Raw genomic sequence first — 20,883 nt, 5'->3', positions numbered from 1 at the left:
CAAACACCCTTGGTCCTACTCCATCACCAGAGGGTGCCTTCAAGTACTTCTGCTTTCATTGTCTGCATGCACAATGCATTCTGAATAGGGCAGAGGCTCCCTAATGTTCAAATGAACTTGCCTACCTTGTTCTATTTTTAATACCAACCAAATGACATGGAAACATAAATTATTGTTTATTTCCTTTCTTGGAGTAACAACTGGTAGAAAACCATGAATAAATGTGAGCCCAACCTTATTAATTGTCATGGTAGTTCCGAGATGTTATTTTTATGATTTTAATGAAATCTATTTGAAAATAGTTTCTCAAGCTTATACACATCTTTCCACTCATGGAGTTAGTTTTATTTGTGTGGTTAGCCTCTGTGCTCAGCTAGGTTTTGGTATTTACTTGGCAAAAGATGAACCTAGTTTAAATCACTCATGTAAGAAAAGCACATTATAGTTTGGGGAATAGCCGTCTTCTGTTACTTTCCTTTTTGTTTCTCTCCTGTAAAGAACTGCAGACTTGTGATATTGCAACAAATAAAAGTTTGCTCACATAAGGAAGTGGAATAAAACAGGTGAGACACATACCTAAAATTGCTCTCACAGGCTTTACTTTCTGAAACCTGAGGAAAATGCTCATGATAAAAAGAATCAGAAGGATAGTTATATCTATTTCCCTTTTCTCTCTCCCTGCTTCTTAAATTCTATCAACTTCTGTCTAAGGACGACTGAATGAGCAGAGCTAAAAGTTATCTGTGTTTAGAGAAAGTAATCATTACTTTGATCTTGCATTCTGATGGATACAAGTCAAGGATATTGGGAGCTCGTATCATTTGTAATCCTACACAATTTTTATTAAAATGCTTTTCAGACTAATTATCTACATGTAGTAAAAGGGTAATTGAAAACATTTGAGAAAATACCCATCCATTAAGTTGTTAAAGAAAAAAATGAATAAGCCATTTGCCTTACTATTAGTGAGCACATCACTGTTGCTGGTTTATTGTATACTATGATGTTATGATAACAATGGCAAGATAAACTTCATCTTCTCCCTGTGGACATGTTAATTGGATTCAAAGCCATCACAGGTCACATTATTGTGACTCATGCTGCCTGCCATTGCCTTTAGAAATGTCTGTGGAGTTGATATTCTTTTCTTTTCTAGCAGTCACAAGTTCCAGGATCCATTTTTACCAAGAGTGTGGTCCAGACTGACACTCACACTAGTCGGCTGCCAGTACAAAGCACAATACAAAGAAAGAAGGTTTAACTTAGAGTTTGTACAACTCTCTACCCGTAGTACAGTGGCTTCTCTAACAAATTTTGCTTTTAAAAACATAAAGATTGGGCCCTTTTTCTGTCTGTGGCTACTCTTAAAGAAGAATACATGAGATTGTCACTGGCTGTTGGAATTCTCACACGGGACACTAAAGATTCTAAACTCTACTTCTCTACTGTATCAATGAAGATGGGAAGTAATTAGAATAAAAGTCTAAAAGTCTAAAATAACTACATATTTTGCCTTTTTCACTAATGATATATGTATTGCATATATTCATATATAACCTGGCCTAATCTTTATAAACTACACATTCTTTTACAGTGAAAAATGTGTTAAACCAAAAAGAAAATCCATATTCTGAAGATTAATCTCAAGTCGCTTAAAGTCAGACAATTTTAAATTTAAGAAAAGAGTTATATAGTTTCCTTTGGGTTTTTCCTGTACCTAATTAGTTCTCGGATCATTTTATAATTAGAAGGAAAAAGTCTGTCCTATGAGAAGATGGTTTTTGTTAGCGTTGAGAGCATTAGCAATGTAAAATTTAAAAGGTACTGTGCCCTTGGTCAAGTTGTGTCCACTTGATGAAATCACAAGGATTTGATGCTCACAAGCATGTGGGCAGGTATGGTGACTCCTATAGGCTTGCTTAGTTAGCTAGTTAGCAGAACCTGAGAAAGTAGAAGTATTGTGGGCATACATAGACAATAAAACTACCCCTGAGATCTGGTGTGAATCTCAGAGGGGTATGGCTTCTCTAGCATGGATAAGGCATAGATTTTAAGCCCAGAACTGCAAACAAGACTACCTTGCTCCTGAGTAAACCATAGTTGTCACCACATGTACCCATGCAAGATGGATTTTTCATGGCATTTCTTAAGTGTAGCTATAATGGTCCTTGTGAGGCTGACCAAGTTGTAGGAGAGACTTGACTTTGGGATTATCTTACATTAGATGCTCCATGTTGTACGATGCAGCATTTCTTTTCTATCAACTCCTGGATAATCCAATCCTCCTAAGCATACATCTGTCAGTGGGGAATCCAGAGTAGCTGTAGAAGTCAGAGCTGGTGACATATTTTGATGGCTATGACTCAAGATTAGATGTCTCCTTCTGATTGAGCAGCATGAACCATGAAAGCATACATTAAAAGGTTTTCTCTCACTGGGCCCTACCCTGATTTGCATGGACATACTACAAAGTCTGGGATCTTCTGAAGACAGAGTTGTGAAATGTGACAATGCATTTGCAGCTCTCATTCCGGAGACCATTTCATACTCTTGCTATTTGGCTCCCCTCAAAATTCACCCCCAAAGCTAGGTTTTGGATCTTATACCACTTTCAATGAACTCTAGTTGCCCTGAAGAACCAACAGTTGTGTGTTGTTATTGTTTTCTGAACACGTGTGTGACCTCATTGTTGCCACATCTCTATTCTTTCCCTTCTGGAGTACTCTGAAAGACAGAAAGACTGGGCCCTTTTCAATCCGTGCATACACTTTACCAGAGAAACTTGAGATTTTTCACACCGTTGTTTGAATTCTCACTTGGATCACTACATATTCTAGACACTGACTCTCCTTCCAGTATCACTGAAGTTGGAGAGTAATTAGAATAATAAAATAATTACTGTATGTTTTGGCCACTTTCACTAATGATTTTATACTTTTCCATATGTATATGGAAAGTATATGTAATATATTATAAATATATATATAATATATATATTATACAAACACACACATATAAATATATATAAATATTAATCATATTAGATAGATGTTGTTGTTGACTACATATTTTTAAATATAAATATATATCCTAATGAGCACATCTAGATGAATATTGAAAATAATTATAAGCATGTATAGATGTATAAATGTATATGTGTATATATAATATTGCATACAAACAGCAGAAACTCTGTGTGTATAAATGCCTGATATATATATATATATATATATACACATACATATATATATATGTATATATATATATATATATGTGTGTGTGTGTGTGTGTGTGTGTGTGAGTGTGTGTGCGTGTATGTGTGTATACATCTTTATGTAAATTTTGATAGACCTTTAGATTTACCATATAGTTTACTAGAATCTACAAGGCTATTCCCTAAGAGTGTTTCAAGTTGTTGCAATTATTCCATATATGTATATATTTGAAATGTCTAAAGATATGTGTTTCTCATAACTGAGCAGTAGGGGTTTCTCATTAATTACAAGTAGCTGTTAAACCTGGTGCAATACACATAACAGAAATTAATTAACAGAAAATATGTGTTCCCAGTGGTCATTTGTTTCTAGATAGAGAAATTCTTCCTCATGTGTTTCTTTACAAACAGTAGTCACTGTAGAACACCCTTCTCTACCCCTGGTTACTCAAAATTCAACTTTTAAGATTGAAAAACTTTCATTCATAGAGAATAATTTATCGACAGATGAAAAGCAATTATGTCAGAGGTTTTTTTGCAACCCAGGAATATGGGCGTTGACTTATGGCATCAAGCACTGGTTTAGACAGTGGCATGAATATATATAGACCGGGTTTTACTGAAACATCCTGATGAGACCATCTCAGGGAATCATATTAATCACTAGGAAGGTACAAAAATACAGTTATCTACCTGTGTGTTCTTAATTATAAGGCTTTTCTTTTGACAATAATGTTGAAATTATTATCTGAGTTCAGCTGAGAACATATTTTTTCTTTCTAGTGAGAGTTTAACAATTACTTGATTGAAGATCTGAGCTGTAGGTAGCTGTAATTTTGCAGACTCGTTATATTATTTCTGGCTTCCTTAAGTGTTGACTCATTTTGTACTGTCTGAGAGCTGAAAAGAAATCACTGGGGAAAGGCTAAAAATATCTTTGTGTTTTCCTTCTATTGCTTCAATTTTATGTCTCTGATATATGCTTGGAATCATATTTTATGCACACAGGATTTTGAAACTTTGAAAATGAGAAAGAAATTTTTCTTTTTGCCCTTATCCCCATCATACTTTGTATCATGTGATAATATATGTAAGTAGGTTTAATACGAAATCTTTTTCCAAATTTAATTTGACTGTAGAATGGAGTGTAATTTACATTGTGATACAAAGTCTCACATCAAATAGCACAGTAAACCCTTTTCATGTGAGTTTCATGGTGAAGTAGCTTAAAGCCTTAAAGATAATTATATGGAATTTGCTTGAGGTGACAAAGTAGTTATCACAATCCCAAGCTATCGATACCTGTTAAATTTTACTTATTTTCCACAATAGGAGATTGGGTGCTTTCTGCTAAACAGTTTAAAGATCTGTTGTTTGGTCCTAAAAATTAATTACTATTGTAATCAATATATTCAGCCCACTGATATTTCAGTCCCTGAAAATTCAGCCACCATTCAACCACCTGTGAGACAAAATTGAACTATAAGATGTTTTATTTTTTTTTGTCATGAAATCAAGGAGTATCAATGAAGAAATGCATAATCATAAATTGGGTCTCTTGGATTTTTTGCTCAGTTGATATTTCATGACATTTACTTATGTATATTTTTAATTTCAGGCATATTATGGTTTGTTTTGTTATGTTTACAGTGAGATTCTGCTAGAGGAGAAATAGTAATCTAAGAAACTGTGAATATTCTAAGATTTAGTAAATTGGGAAATATGAAGAAAAACTTTAAAGATAAGGAAGTAGATACATATTTTGTAAAATCACATTTTATAAAAACTTCTGTTGTCTTATGGAAGTACCTGGTTTGTTTACCTATACATACACAAATATGCAAATATATATAAATATACAAATATATGTGTGTATGTATATGTCTCTGTGTGTATAATAACCTCACACATTACATCTATTATATACTTATATATATTAACCACGTGTAAAAAATAGTACTTAATTGTTAATGCAGAGATAATCAAAAATATTAACCATTTTTTGTTAGGAAAGATGGATAATTACTTATTTTGACACAAATTTAGCTTCTTTTGAAACCAACACTGATATTATTCACATGATGTGAAGCATCCATATGGAAAGTGAAGATTTTAGTCACATATCCAGATGTTTGACTACATTAAATCAAACCAATCTTTACTTTGGATTCTCATTTTGTCAAGATGATATTCTTCATCTCATAAAATCTATTCTTAGCACCAATTCTTCATTCAGAGCCAAATTGTGATCTAATAAGTCAGATGTGTATGCCTGTGGTTTTTATAGACAAGACTGAATTGCAATGTGCACCAGTAGACTATGATCATGAGAATCACAGCATTTAGTGCTTACTGAGACTTTGTAAATGTATGGTGTCTCATCATCATCAATTAACAAGAGATAGTTGTTGTCCTTGAGTCATCAAGCAGCACACCAATTATTCATACTGTTTTAATAAGATATGTTTGTCTACTTGTTTATTAGTCTTCATGTCCACCATGATAGCAACTTTATTGTCTATTTACCATTATTTGAAGTTTCATAAAATTCCCAATCCACTTTAAACCAAAATGGCCAATTTGTTATTTACAAGTTTATTTAAAAGGAGAAAAGTGTGCTGTAGAATTTTTATCCAATAGTTTCAATATAGATATTAATGTGGGCCTTAATTTGTTATTACTTTTACTTCTCTGGGCTTTAACTCCTGAGCTGTAAAATGAAGCTACTTTTGAGGAAGATCATTTCATATATGGTATACATGTATCATGAGAATACTATGTTCATAAAGAAGAAAAGACTAGAAAAGAAAAAAATAGTATAAATATAACTTGCAAACTTTATTATATGGGTAATCCATAATTTAAAGCCATTGTTATTGTGGTTTAAAGAAGATAATGATAGGATATTATGTGACAAGGCAGAGATTTTTTTTAATACATTCATGCTTAAATATTAAATGCCAAAAATGTATGACATTTAGAGTAGAATCACAGAAGATGATCTAGAATTTAAGTAAAAAAATAAAAGTCTCTTACAAGAATAAGAGATCTTTGACCAGTTGAGTGCCCTAAAGGCAGAATAATGTTAGGATGTATGGGAATAAATGTATGGATGTAAAATGTATAGATAAAGTCAATTACTACATAAGGAAGATAAAATATTCACAGAATCTTTTAGAAACATGTAATAGTATGTCCATTTGCAAGAAAAAAAATCATTTTCCCAGTATATGACACCTCTACATGTGAAAGAAAAAAATGAAAATTATGTCAAGTTTTGTAATCACAAAACGTATCTACTGATTGGCTAAAAAAGGGACCATCTCAGAAATAATCACTTTTATATAAGCTTATTTTTATAGAATATCAATTGTGCTTTTAAAAATGTGAACATGATGAACAGGATTATATAATAAACAGTACACGGAGCAGAAAAGGGAAAGATAGTGCATGCTGCCGTTCTAATGGCTTTATTTTGTAGTATAATTACCATCCACGATCCAAATGTTTTTAGGAATGAACCACTGAATGATAGAAATGATTAGGATTATGTGTGGCTGAAAATGTGTGCTGTAAAGTAGTTTGTAGAAACAATTGTCAAAATTCCAAGAATGGATACTACAAAAAGACAATATCAGCCTAGAAACTATTGTCAGAAACTGCAAATGCACTTTTTCATGTGAAAAGAAAGGAGAAAAAAAGAAAAAAAATCACTGTCACAGTGCAGTGAAACCAGGTTAGAGCAGTGTCACAAGGCTCTTTAAAGAAGTGAGTGGCTGACTGTCACATATTGGAAGCATGTGCAATAAAATGAAAACTGACAGAGTGAGTTAGCTTGGCTACTCTATGGCTTTGGTTATCACCCTAAGCACTTGAGACGGGTGAAGAACCAAATGATTGCAGAGCACAGAGACATTGAAGCAGAGGTAGACCAGTAGTTTCCAAACCTGTCTTGAGTCTTTAAAGAATCTGACAAAGACATTTCCATGGATTCACAAAACTTTTGCAAAGCAATACTATAAAGAAAATTAAATATTCTCAATATTTACCTCTAATTTTTGACAATGGTCTTATCAAATCTTTTATCAAGAGAATACAGTTGTAAAAATAACATTATTTTTCTAGTAATAAAATCAAAAGTTTGCTATCATACATTTCCACATATGAATATTTTTAGTCAACAGACTTGGGGTACTATGTGATCTTAAGGAAAAATAATTATGGACACAAATCTAAAGTAAGAGGACAATATTTTGATGGACTTCTGGATATTATAAAGATCTCATAAGAAGATGAGCAAACAGACAATAAAATACTGAATGCTTCTAAGTATTATTTGCTAACATATGTTTAAATAAGAAAGGGGTGGTATAAATATTATATTTAGAGAACTAATCCCTATAGGTAGGAAAGTGATGGAAGACATGTAGCCACTTATTCTGTGCCGTTGCTCTACCCAAAGAACTTTCTTTGTGCTTATTACTCAAACTTGCTGGAACAGCTACAGTGAATGTTTCAAAGAGAGAAATGAATATTTGATGATGAATTATTTATATGTAAATGACAAGTAAGGGGATTGTAGTTAAAAAAACAGCACATGATGAAACGGGCTCTCTCTATTACATATGTTACTTCTTATGCCAAATTTCTAGCTGTACTGGCATAGATTAGATTCTGAAATAGAATTCTAAGCACCTAAGCAACACAGTGAACGATACGTGGTCAGTGAATGCACTTTTTTAGAATTGTAAATTATTATAAGTGAGTTATTATCTTTGAAATTTTTCACAGACTCTCCATTTATTAATGTCTCATAATATCCCATTTTCTTTGTAGATTATGAACACAATATATCAGAGTCTTCAGTTTTAATAATCTATCATATGCAGTTTAAATAATTGTGTTCTATAGGTAAGGTTTTCTTTCCCTTAGTGTGGAAAAGGCAGTGATTTTTATGTGGCTAAGGAGAGTTTTCAGAATGTATGGATGTGTTTTACAAAAAGAGTTTTTCAGTTTCTCTGAGTAAATATGTCCATAACAATTTTGTTGTCATAATTCTTCTTAATTTGTAGTCATACTTAAATTAACCATTTGATTTTCTAAAATGACCATGCTATTTTGTAAATAACTATCTACCTTCAGGTAGAAGTGAATAAATAAAGCCAGGCATACGAGAACACATCATCTAATTCTTACCGTTGCAACTTCTAATAGATTTTGAGTCACATTTACAATACAATAGTTCACAAAATAATAAGAACAATATATAGCTGAATAAGTTTTTCTGTAGTTCTCTTTATTTCTAAAACTTTTATTTCTCTCACTGTTGTGTATCTTTATCTTCATATTGCTTCTCCAAGAATAGAATGCAATCCACATTTAACGTAGCCTTCAGTATGTGACTAATTGTATCTAATTTTAAAAAATGCACAATTCTGGCAAAAATATTTCTAACTCTTTAGTCACACATTCTACATGGATTATATTTCCATCCATCTAAAATTGTGCCTAAGTCTTTGCAGATTAAATCAAATATAGAAGAGAATAATTGCTGTATTAGTATTTATATCTAATGAAATTCAAGCATGATTCACAGTCTCCTCAAAAAGAAATTTGGAGTGCAATATGTAAGATATATACCCAAGTCCTCCCCTGCATAGCACATTCTGGAGGCTTATATACATACATGTCTTATACATTTATGTTAATTGTCAAGGAAGATCCAGAACTTAATTTAAAACACAGGAAATTTCAAACTCATCCACACTTTCTGATTACATATCCTTAGATGCAACAGCCCTCAAATTGTTGGATTATTGCCGTTTCATAGAAACACTTTATTAAAAAGGCTTTAAAGTGAGATTAATTGAAATTTAAATTGTCATTTTCAGAACTATTTCATCTAGCCTGAAGCAAAATTACATCTTTTCAAAATTAGAATAAAAGATGTAAGCCCTTTCAAATCTTTTAACTAGCAGTAACCTTCATTTCACTTTTAATTGTCTCAATCCATTGTGAAATTAACCATATTGTGTAGATTATCAGTCAGTTAAAATTACTGAAGTGACTGTGTGTGCACCAATCTTTCAGAAGACTTGTGTTAGCTGGACACATAACAGAGCAAATGAAAACATAGTGAACTTGTGTGTGGTGATGAGATCACCTTAAGTCGGCTTCCTCTTTCTCTCTCTCTCTCTCTCTCTCTCTCTCTCTCTCTCTCTCTCTCTCTCTCTCTCTCTCTCTCTCTCTCTCTCTCTCTCTCTCTCTCTCCACTCATTTCTCCAATCTCATGAAGGTGGATGAGCTCTAATGCAACTGTTAATGCATAAACCATTTTATCCATCCTCATTGTTATTAATGTGCTTTTATGCTTACAGAAGATTACAACTGACCTTCTCCAGGAGTGGAACTTCAGAAACCTAATCTGCTGTTAGTTTGTTTCTCTTCATGACACATGGCTAGTTTTCACATTAGAAAAAACAGAGACCTTCTATGTGTGGATGGTCTAGGACACTGCTGTAGATCTGGGCCTTCAACTGAGTCCTCTCTCTAATCACTCTATGTCATTCATTCTTTGGCTTCCCCTCAACCTAGAGTGTGGATTCTCAAATATCAAAGGTCTTCCATACTTGTCCACATGTCACTATTGAGTTGAAGAATTTCTGGAATATTTAGTTCACAGATGTTTAGTAATTCAAATATATATATTTAATTTATATATAACTTAAACAATAAATAAATAAACAATTGCCTGTTTGTAAGCTTAATTGGAATTGGATGAGAATCAAGGCCAAGGGTGGCCATACATTTTCTAATTAACTTCAAGATTCAGCATTTGAACTGTTTGCCAAATTCATATCAATTGTACTTTCTTGTTTTCTTCATTCTGGCTAAGAAATCCAAGCAGCTAATACTCATCCATGGTAGATGGTAATTGCACTGTTGCAACATCTACATCTATGAGTGATGGTATTTAGGGAGGTATAACTGACCTCACAAGTTAATCCTTGCCATTTATTCCTATGTCAAAATGATTGAATATTAATATTTTAAAGAAAATTTGCCTCATATTAACAAAATATACTTTGACAATCCAGAAAAAAAATGTCCTTTACAAATCTGTATCACCGAATGGCTGAGAACACCTGAAAAAATGTTCAGCATCCTTAATCATAGGGAAATGCAAATCAAAACAACCCTGAGATTCCATCTCACACCAGTCAGAATGGCTAAGATCAAAAATTCAGGTGACAGCAGATGCCGGCGAGGATATGGAGAAAGAGGAACACTCCTCCATTGTTCGTGGGATTGCAAGCTTGTACAACCACTCTGGAAATCAGTCTGGCAGTTCCTCAGAAAATTGGACATAGTACTACCGGAGGATCCCGCAATACCTCTCCTGGGCATATATCCAGAAGACGTTCCAACTGGTAAGAAAGACACATGCTCCACTATGTTCATAGCAGCCTTATTTATAATAGCCAGAAGCTGGAAAGAACTCAGATGCCACTCAAGAGAGGAATGGATACAAAAAATGTGGTACATTTACACAATGGAGTACTACATAGCTATTAAAAAGAATGAATTTATGAAATTCCTAGGCAAATGGTTGGACCTGGAGAGCATCATCCTGAGTGAGGTAACCCAATCACAAAAGAACTCAAATGATATGTACTCAATGATAAGTGGATATTAGCCCAGAAACTTAGAATACCCAAGATATAAGATACAATTGGTGAAACACATGAAACTCAAGAAGAATGAAGACCAAAGTGTGGACACTTTGTTCCCTTTTTAGAAATGGGAACAAAACACCCATGGAAGGAGTTCAGAGACAAAGTTTGGAGCTGAGACAAAAGGATGGACCATCTAGAGACTGCCATATCCAGGGATCCATCCCAAAATCAGCCTCCAAACACTGACACCATTGCATACACTAGCAAGATTTTGCTGAAAGGACCCTGATATAGCTGTCTCTTGTGAGACTATGCTGGGGCCTAGCAAACACAGAAGTGGATGCTCACAGTCAGCTATTGGATGGATCACAGGGCCCCCAATGGAGGAGCTAGAGAAAGTACCCAAGGAGCTAAAGGGATCTGCAACCCTATAGGTGGAACAACAATATGAACTAACCAGTACCCCAGAGCTCTTGTCTCTAGCTGCATATGCATCAAAGATGGCCTAGTTGGCCATCACTGGAAAGAGAGGCCCATTGGTCATGCAAACTTTATATGCCCCAGTACAGGGGAACACCAGGGCCAAAAAGTGGGAGTGGGTAGGTAGGGGAGTGTGTGAGGGAAGGTATGGGGGACTTTTGGGATAGCATTGGAAATGTAAATGAGGAAAATACCTAATAAAATATTAAAAAAGAAAAAAAACCTAAAAAAAAAAAAGCAAACAAATCTATATCACTTGGCCTTATTTTCTACACCTGTAATTTGAGAGGTATGAATCAGCATTCATTATCTTTATAAGTGTGAAAGCAATATTATTAGTAGCACTATCAAATTCTATCAAACATGTTTAATATATGAACACTTTATCTGTGTTTCACACTAGCAAAGACCTACCAATATGACAGTTGATGCTATAATTCCATAATGACAAACACTTAGCACAAGGAGACATCAATGAACAGAAGACATCACAAGTGTTATAGTATTTTAAATATTGATAGCAATAAACTATATATCTATTGTAAATATTACAGTAACAAAGTAATCTGCATTAAGAATACACTTAACTGTTGGCTCCATAAGGACTTTTGCATATATTAATTAGATGCTTATGATTTGGAGGTAGCTCTAATTCGAAAACAAATTTACAAAGTATCTCTGCTGAGATGATTCACTCTTTGATAAGGGAGCAGCCATATAGAAAACTGCAATGATGTTTAATAAACAAACTAGACTGTAAGAAATAGTCATTAACACTTCTAAGTTTCATTTTGTAGAAGCTGGCAAAAAAGCACACTCTAGACATTTGCATACAGAAGAACACAGTTAACCATTCTCAATTGGGTGACCTTTTGCTTAAATGCATGGTATTTGTCCTTGTTAAGCTCTCACACCAAAAGATTATTGGATTTTAAGTCTGTTTCAAGTCTAAAAATACTCAGAATTTCTACTTCACAAAAAATTTTAATTCCCACTGTGATTTACTCTCTTAGAACACAAAAAACATTAAACTAGATTTTTCTTACCATATTTTGAGTTGTGACTGCCAGTTCAGAATTGTATTTTGATAATTTTTATAGGCGTGTGATAAAAGTGCTATTTTTTTTATACTTTGGAGAATGTCTGTCCAATGATAGACTAATTAAATCATTCTGATTTGCTTATTCAACATGAGGTGGAAAAACAAATTTAAAATGAGTTTTTTTAAAATGAAAGGTTTAAAAAAATCAACAATAAAGTACTTTTAATTAAGAATGAGTAGCATAAGCCCTGATGTTTGCCCTTGAAAATTTAATTATACAAATTTGAAGCTTTTATTGACTTGCCTTTGCTTTGTTTGAAAGGAGACATTACTATAGGAGATCAAGTTCCTTGTGATGCTACACATATGGTAAAGGCATTTTAACTAATTTAAGGCCTGGATATTTTGAATACATTCCTTGCTTGGATATTTAATTACTGCAAACTACAGGTATGTCTTTACAATACTTTTTTTCCTTTAAATCATCTGAAAAGTGTTCAGAAATCAAAATCACTACAACCAGAGCACATCCATCTTGAATTAATCTCATCTCAATTAATTCTGAGGTTGGCCCAATGCTCTGCTGTTGTGTGTGTGATCTTGTTCTGACCCAAATTGCTAGCATTTATTTCAACAGCTTGCATTTATTTTGTAGCAACTCATGAGCATGCATTTTCAGGTGTGTTTTTCCAGAAAGTCTTTCATTTTAATATGACTCCTAGGCAGTTTTTACCCTAGGACTTAAGCTGTCCATATAACATGCTGAGTGATTGTTGAGGGATAGTACCTCTAAGGGAAATAGCCTAAAATATGATTAAAAGAGTTTTCACATTTTAGAACAGTTCTTTGGTCCATTTCATGGTAAAATGAACTCTCTCCAAGATCCAATGGTGAGAAATAAGGGGAAAAAAGCATTAGGTTTCCCAAAGTTTCTTAGATTTTTACCAAAAGTCATCTGGATCCTGACACAATTCAAGGCAAAAAAGGAGATCATTTTGCTATATTTTTGTGAATTTCCCTTTTGTGATTTTGTACAGTACAGTCTTGCCTATCTGCAGAATTTTGCATTGGTCTCAGTAGCTATCTTAGCTTTTACCCTGCAGAACAGAATATCATTTTATAATAAAACTACACAGTCTCCCATGACTTTAAATGCTCATACCCAATTAGCGAATTATTAATTCTATTGTGGTCCAGGCAGCTGCTCAATAAAAAGGAAAATCCGTGTCCCAGTGCTCTTGGCCTCACATTATAGCTGTAGATAGGAACAGTTTGTCTACTTGACCAGGCAGCTATATGACAAGCTAGGTCACTTCGCAGTGTGCTGGGAAGAAATTAATTATAAACCTCACACTGTCATTTGTTGCAACCAGTAAGATATCTACACATCTGTTCCAACTAACCTCTCCACTGTGGTAGCAGCACTTGCAGCTTTCCCCATCAACCTGCACATTTCAGCAAATTCAACAAAGTGGGCATTAACTTTCTAACTATGTCCAGGATGGGTATCTCATGGTAGACACCTGGAAACAGATTTCTGTGCCTGCTTAAAAGGTTTTGTAGGGAGGGGCTTCTTTACACTCTCTCTAGTGGTGCTGATGTATCAGTTCAAGGATGTCCTTGGGTAGTTAAGATATAAGGCAGTCCTAGCCCAATCCAGACATCAGAAATCACCTAAATTCTTATTTAGAAATGATTTCGTTTTCTGTGTAACAAAATTTTACTTGAAAAAAAAATCCCAACTCTTTACTACTGCAGATAGTATAGTTTTGGAATCCTGAGATATCTGGAGAAGGGATAAATTCCAGAGCCCGGAAAAAGAGAAGACTGGTTGCTGCCCCCACTGCTGCTGGTTGTTCTTGCTGTTGTGTTTGCTGTTGCTGTTTTGCTAGTTTGATAGTTAACTGGATATTCTGACTATGAAGATTGGTCTTACCCCCAAGGAACCTGTTGATGCTAATAACCAGGAACTAGTCTACTTTGGTAGGTGAAAGAGATCTATGGACTCCTTCCCCTCTAACTTTCTTTCCTACCTAGTGTTAGGGGGCTGGAAAGGATTAGGATGGGATAAGTGTTGAAAGGGAAGTAGAGGTAATAGAACAGAATAAAATAGTTTAAAAGGAGCGAATATACTACTTTGCTAGTTTTATAGTTTTTCTAGTTTTATTTTTAATTTTATTATTTATTATTTCTAAGGTCACTGTATAAAATCGACATCTGCACATTGAATATGTGTTTTTATCATTCCTTCTTCAATTTTGTTTTTCAAAATTGAATTTTATTGAACACTAACAGGAGGTAAAGCAAAAAAAAAAAATACACAAGACTGTTACTACAAAGGAAAACTTATAATATACTTGGAGAAATCACCCCATCCCCCCAAAAATGCTTAATATATGAGGTAGTGATTTATATAAGGACAGAAAATGAAACAAGGGAAACATATTTATTGATATATACTTTTAGTGATTATCATGATTACCAAGTAACCATCACTGAATCTCCTCTCTTGCCATCCTAACACATTCATGATCAGCCTGATTATGTATATTCTTGAAATTCACAGAATTTGTGAATATATATAAGAAGAATTCAATATGTAACTTGCAGGTTATTAATTCAACAATGGGCAATAATCAAGTCAACATACAAGATCATAGTGCAAGTCACATAACCCATAAGACAAGAACTTATATTATCTGTGTTTAGAAATTAAGAAAGTATTTCACTGAATCACAGAGATTAAAATGTAGGTAATTAATCAATGGGAGGACAGAAATTGGGTTTACTTGTGTGTTTTTCAGTGCTGGGTATAAGCAGGAACAATACGACAAAATCAATCACGAAATATGCTATCCTGAGTGGTCTATACACTCCAGCTATTATAAACTTCCACTCTCTACTGTTTATCATTCTCTGAGTGAATACCGTGAGTTCAGATCTTACAAATAACAAGAGGCAAGTAGATAGTCAGAGGACATTGACTATGACAGTTTCATGGGCCATGCAACATTCAGGGATATAGGGCTCAGGAATCACATCTGGAAAGCCAAGAAGAAACTACCACATGTGGAGCATGGCAGCAACAGTGCAAACATTAAAAGGTTGATTCACTCTTTGCAACGTTTTAAAACTTAAAATAAATATATGTTAGGGCATGTGCTCATTCTTGTGCTCCAAGCAAGTTGCATTCTATAAGTATTGTTCTTTCAGTCTGCTTAATAATATTGAAACAGCTCAAATGCAGACATATGACACCTTCATGGGTACAGTGTTCTGAGGCAGAACTGCTGCATTAATTTGACTGTGCCCTCCACATACAGTGAATTTATGTAGTAAATAATATTTTACAACTTCTCCAAATTAATATTTATCATGAAATCATATATATATATATATATATATAAAACATTTAATTACTAAATTCAATAAGGAAGCTAGAGTTAATTAAATCTAGTCTTATACCATCTTACAAACTTTTCATCTCAATACTTCAGCAAAGTTTAATATCTCAAAATAAAGTTGGCATATAGCCAAAGAAAGGCTCTGTCAGTGAGTAAAGATTATATTTCAATGGGACTAGACAGTATAATTCTCTGATAAAATTCAAATTTCTATATTCCCAAATTGCTGTGATTTCTGGAGATTCAATAATGACTTTATGGGGAAATGGCCCATGAAGCTGTACTACCTACACAAAAAATATCTATTGATCTGAGGTTTGGAATATGTAGCTCCTTGTGTTTTCAGGGCTTAGAATGGCTGTTTTTCATATTTTCTTATGGTGTGTCTTGTCTTCCTTCTAAGAAGAATTACCTTTCTTCCTGTGACAGGGAAAGAGAAACATGAGCACTGTGCCCAAATTCTTCAATTTGACGGCATGTCTGACTTTTATGGGTGCTCCAAGCATATGATCTATTCACGAGAAGCAGTGAGAGAAGGTTTTGTCATTCTGACCAGATTGTGAAAGGCCATCCTTACTCAGATGAAAGGGATGAGAAGAATCTGCATAAGGACCGTGTTAAGGACACAGGGACTACATTTGAGAACAGAGACTACTGCATGTATTCACTGTGGAGGCACAAAGGAAATATCAACAAACAAGACCAGTCATTTTCTACACTCAGATCACATTTCCCATAAAATAATTGGACTGATTAAAATTGCTCACTTTTTATATTGTACTGGAATTGAGTAGAAACCAACCATCCCAAGGCAGTTAAAGTAAGGGCCATTACCATTACTTCCCAACCCCCTCGAATTGCCATTCTGCTGGGATGTTTCCACTGCTTAAAACTGACTCCTCCAATGCCATACATGTGCCCCCCTCCCCCATGGATGTAGCACTAGGAGAACTGTGAAGCACACTGACAGTATTTTAATTCTGGTCTATTTTATAGATTGACATGTGTGCAACTTGCTGTGGGCAACGAGAGTCCATTCCTCCCAGACACCAAAGTATGCTATTGCATTGTTTCTATATTCTTGCTCCAGTCAGAGGGCCAGTGGTTTTTTTTTTTTTCTTTGCTGATTTAGAATGAAGTTTCTATAAACATTTACATACAGATGTGTCAACCCAAATTCATATATAATAGGCAGTTAAATATAGTATGATTTCATGAGTCTGTGCAAAGAATGATTTAAACTTTATTAAAACAAGCACATTCTTTTCAAATACTATAATCTCTGACTTCAAGGTTTTCCACATTTTCAGCAGCACTTGATAAGTTTTTCCCAGCCACTGTAATTGGATGGCAGAAGGGTCTTAGTATGATGTTATTTTGTATTGCCCAGTGACTAAGGAAATAAGATGCAATATTTCTCCTTATGATTTATTTTAGAAGCCCTCCAATAATTTGCTTACTGTATATTGAATTGATTTTAAAAAGACTGTTGCATGATCTGCTTTTTAACACTCTGTGTTACCAGCGTCAATGGGAAAGTTCAAGCATGGTTCTCCAGTTTTTCCCTATACTTTGTATACCATGGGTATGGTGTAGAAAATCTGTACAGTCAGGTTCTGAATTGTATGCAAGATACTGACTCGTGATCTTCAAAGGTAGAAACTTGGGCTTAGAATAACTTTTTGGTATAATTATGTATTAATGCCAATGGAATATTTCTATAATCGACTACAAAATTAACATAGCCATCATGAATGATGTCAGAATTTAATGCTGGTTAGGCACAACATTTTCTGGGACCTGAATGGCATAAATCTAAACGTTGTAACTGTGATTTTATGTATTTTAGGATTTACAGGGTCTTCTATTTTACCTAATCCTTGCAGATCTTTGTCCATGGAGATGGATAGATGCAACACATTTACTCTCAAATTATTTCTATGCAAAGAAACAAAAACCAAAACAAGAAACAAACTTATGTCCAGAGAAATAAAGGAGAGAAATTTGGCAGAGATCAAAAATTTGGCAAAGAAAGTAGGTCAAGAGAAGCAGCTGTTCAACACCCAGCACTGTACAGGAGTGTTCTGAAAGGTCCCACATTTTCAATGATCTGCCCATGAAAACCATCCTAGCGCTTCTGCGCTTAGGAAAGTTCATAAGCTTCTCCTCCCACAGTTTCTATCCCACAACCTTCTTCTTTTTTTTTTTAATCTTTCTAATTTTTTATTACATATTTTCCTCCATTACAGTTCCAATGCTATTGCAAAAGTCCCCCATACCCTCCCTCCCACTTCCCTACCCACCCATTCCCACCTTCTTTTGATAAAATTCAAAATCCAAGCATCGATGACCGTAAATTCCTAGAGGTTTCAAGGGATTGTTCCATTTATTTTGTTTTGGTTTTCCTCTTGCAAGATGACAGAAAGATGAAAGAGGCTGAGTACATAAGAACATAAAATAAAGTCCCCATTAAGTCCTCAGATTTACTAGGCCACCTTACACCAGCCATCTGAATGAGGGCTTTTGTCTTTCCCATCTGTCCTTCACTGTTCCTTAGTACAGTGAAAATAATCAGTATAGTTCTTCCCAGGAAAGAAAAGAAAACCATCCATGTCCAGCTTATGCTTTAGCTTAGTGTCTGAACTTTAACCCACCTAGTGGTAAGCGGGAATATCAACACAAATGTGCTTCTTGTATCATAAAATCCTAGAGGGCAGAGGGCAGTCCACAGAATGTAACTGCTTATGAGATTTCACATAAGACTGTTTCTCATCAAAGCAATTATGACAGCTATTAAAAGATAAGACATTAAAAATCAGTCAATATTTACTTCCTATGTTCATTAAGGCAAGAAATGCAGATTGAATAAGCACTGCTACCCTTATTGATGGGTGTAATTTAAATAAATTTATGGACCAGACTGTTGGGGAGCTTATATATTTAGTAATGATTTTCGTCCTTTGCTGGTTATATAAAACTTTAAGTGATAAATGGCCCTGGAATGCTTCCACAATTAAGTTGGTACAGAGAAAATGATTAAATTGAGGTAGCCTGTATCTGCAGGCTAAGAAGCTATGAAGGAATATTTAAGAAACACTCATAGGCTTTGCCGGTTAAGGCAATTTAGGTCCAGAATTACTGGATTTAACCTTCAGTGCACATATTAAAAAACAAGGGCTCAGCTAATAAAAGCATAAGATAGATTTCTGTTGGGGACAGAAAGGATGCAAGGCAAGTATGAGAAAGCTGTTTGCATATGAGTGTGTTAGAGATGATAGGCCTGGGCCAGGTGACATAGAAAGAAGTCCATTATTGTGAGTCACCACGAGCTGTGTCTGACTGTTATGACACAGCAGCAGCAGTGGCAGTTACTACATATCAGATTTCTGAAACCCAACTGCTATGTTACTTCACAGCCTGTTCCAACCTATTCTTCTCTCAGGTGATGTCTTTGCTTGGTTCTTATGGTCCTTTCCAAGACACTTTTGATTTTCAGGTTATAGCATAATTCCATGTTTTTATACCACTTCTTTTATCACCAAATATATTTGTGTGTGAATATCATGACTCTCTTCACATGGGCGTATTCGTGTGTAAAGCAGTAAATGTGTAGATGAGAGTGAGAGAGACAAACACACCCACTGAAACCCTGGGATACCTGTAGGCATAATGCTTTTGTGCCCTCTGTAAAGCTTATCTTTTTGTTATTTTAATGTTGAGTTCTCTGTTATATTCTTTTTCAACCAGAACACTGCATTGTAATGCTTATGTCAGGAATCTCCTGTCTCAAGTTTGTGTAAACATTCTTACCATCAATTCTTTGCCTTGTCAATAAAAATTGATTACCTAATTACTGGGAAGAAGAGAGAATAGGGCGGGACTTCTGCCCACCCAGGATAGAGAGAGAGGTGGGGAGAATCAGATCTGACAGGAGGAGGAAGTAGGAAACAGTTCTTGAGAGTTCAGCAGAAACATGGAAAGCGGCAAACGCACGTATTATGGGGATCTCGTCTGGGAGGTTGTGAGATTAGTTTAGGGCATTAGGTTACACTGCCAAGGTATTGAGGGGAAGCATGCAAATAAATATTGGTTTCTCCATGTCATTATTGGGAACTAGCTTGGATAGAGAAAAATACAGCCACCATGTTAATTTACTGCAGAGATTTATATTAAAATTAGCCTTTACAGTTACCCTGAATTCTTGTGTCATTGCTACTATAAATACATTCTACAAGAGCCCATACATCAGGATGGGGCGTCCTCATCTGCTGAATTTATTTTTGTACTGACTTTAGAAGGAAGTCTGCTTGTTGTCAGTAGCTCTTTCTATGTTTCAGAACTGTTTATCTAAGGTTCCAACTTCTACCCCTCAGCATCTATCCTGAGTACCTTAAATTCACATACGAAATCTCTAATCCCCAGTATTTCTGATTCTCATCCTGTTTGGAAAGGGGAAGTAGCTAAGGTAGAACAGGTCCTGATGCAAGGTTAGCGATGACCATATGAAAGCAATGCTAAGGCGGGAGGAAAAAGAAAGAGGAAATGAGGTAATTATACTGCAATCTGACAGTAAAAGCAATAATTAAAAAAAAACAAGAAACCCGCAACAACAAAACACCAGAATTCACATAAATTCATAGAATCCACCAATTTAAACATCAACTTCTTTCGTCCTTAGTGATTTTTTTTTGGCTCACATTCATATATATATATATATATATATATATATATATATATATAGTCACTCTCACATTTCTACATACTTCTGTTTGCCGCATGTTTTACTACACAGATTATATTAGATTTGCAGAAGTTATATTGGCTAGGTTTTCTCTGGCTATATGACAAGATGCTGCTCATCTTTATATTTTGGAGGTCATGTTGGGATATCGCTATAACCAGATCAGCCTAAATAACATACAAGCTGCATAAATATTTGAAACAGAAGTCAACAGAGGAAATTCCACTCCTTCCTTTCCTCTGGTTTTCTGAGTTGATAGACAAATAAAGGGATTCTCCTGTTTAAAACTATCCAATGTTTCTCATCGTTCTCACAGGAAGGATTAC

General features: G+C 34.7%; 1 protein-coding gene across 3 annotated transcripts in view; it reads right to left on the bottom strand.

Annotated features, from left to right (window-relative positions):
- Positions 1-20,883, bottom strand: part of Lrp1b (LDL receptor related protein 1B) — a 2,026,300-nt gene that overhangs the window by 1,900,330 nt on the left and 105,087 nt on the right. The gene's annotated exons all lie outside the window — the stretch shown is intronic.

The sequence above is a fragment of the Mus caroli genome, unplaced genomic scaffold (genome assembly GCF_978045245.1).
Source record: "Mus caroli unplaced genomic scaffold, Mus_caroli_1 scaffold_2, whole genome shotgun sequence".
NCBI lineage: Eukaryota > Metazoa > Chordata > Mammalia > Rodentia > Muridae > Mus > Mus caroli.
This window is presented reverse-complemented; position numbering and strand designations above follow the sequence as displayed.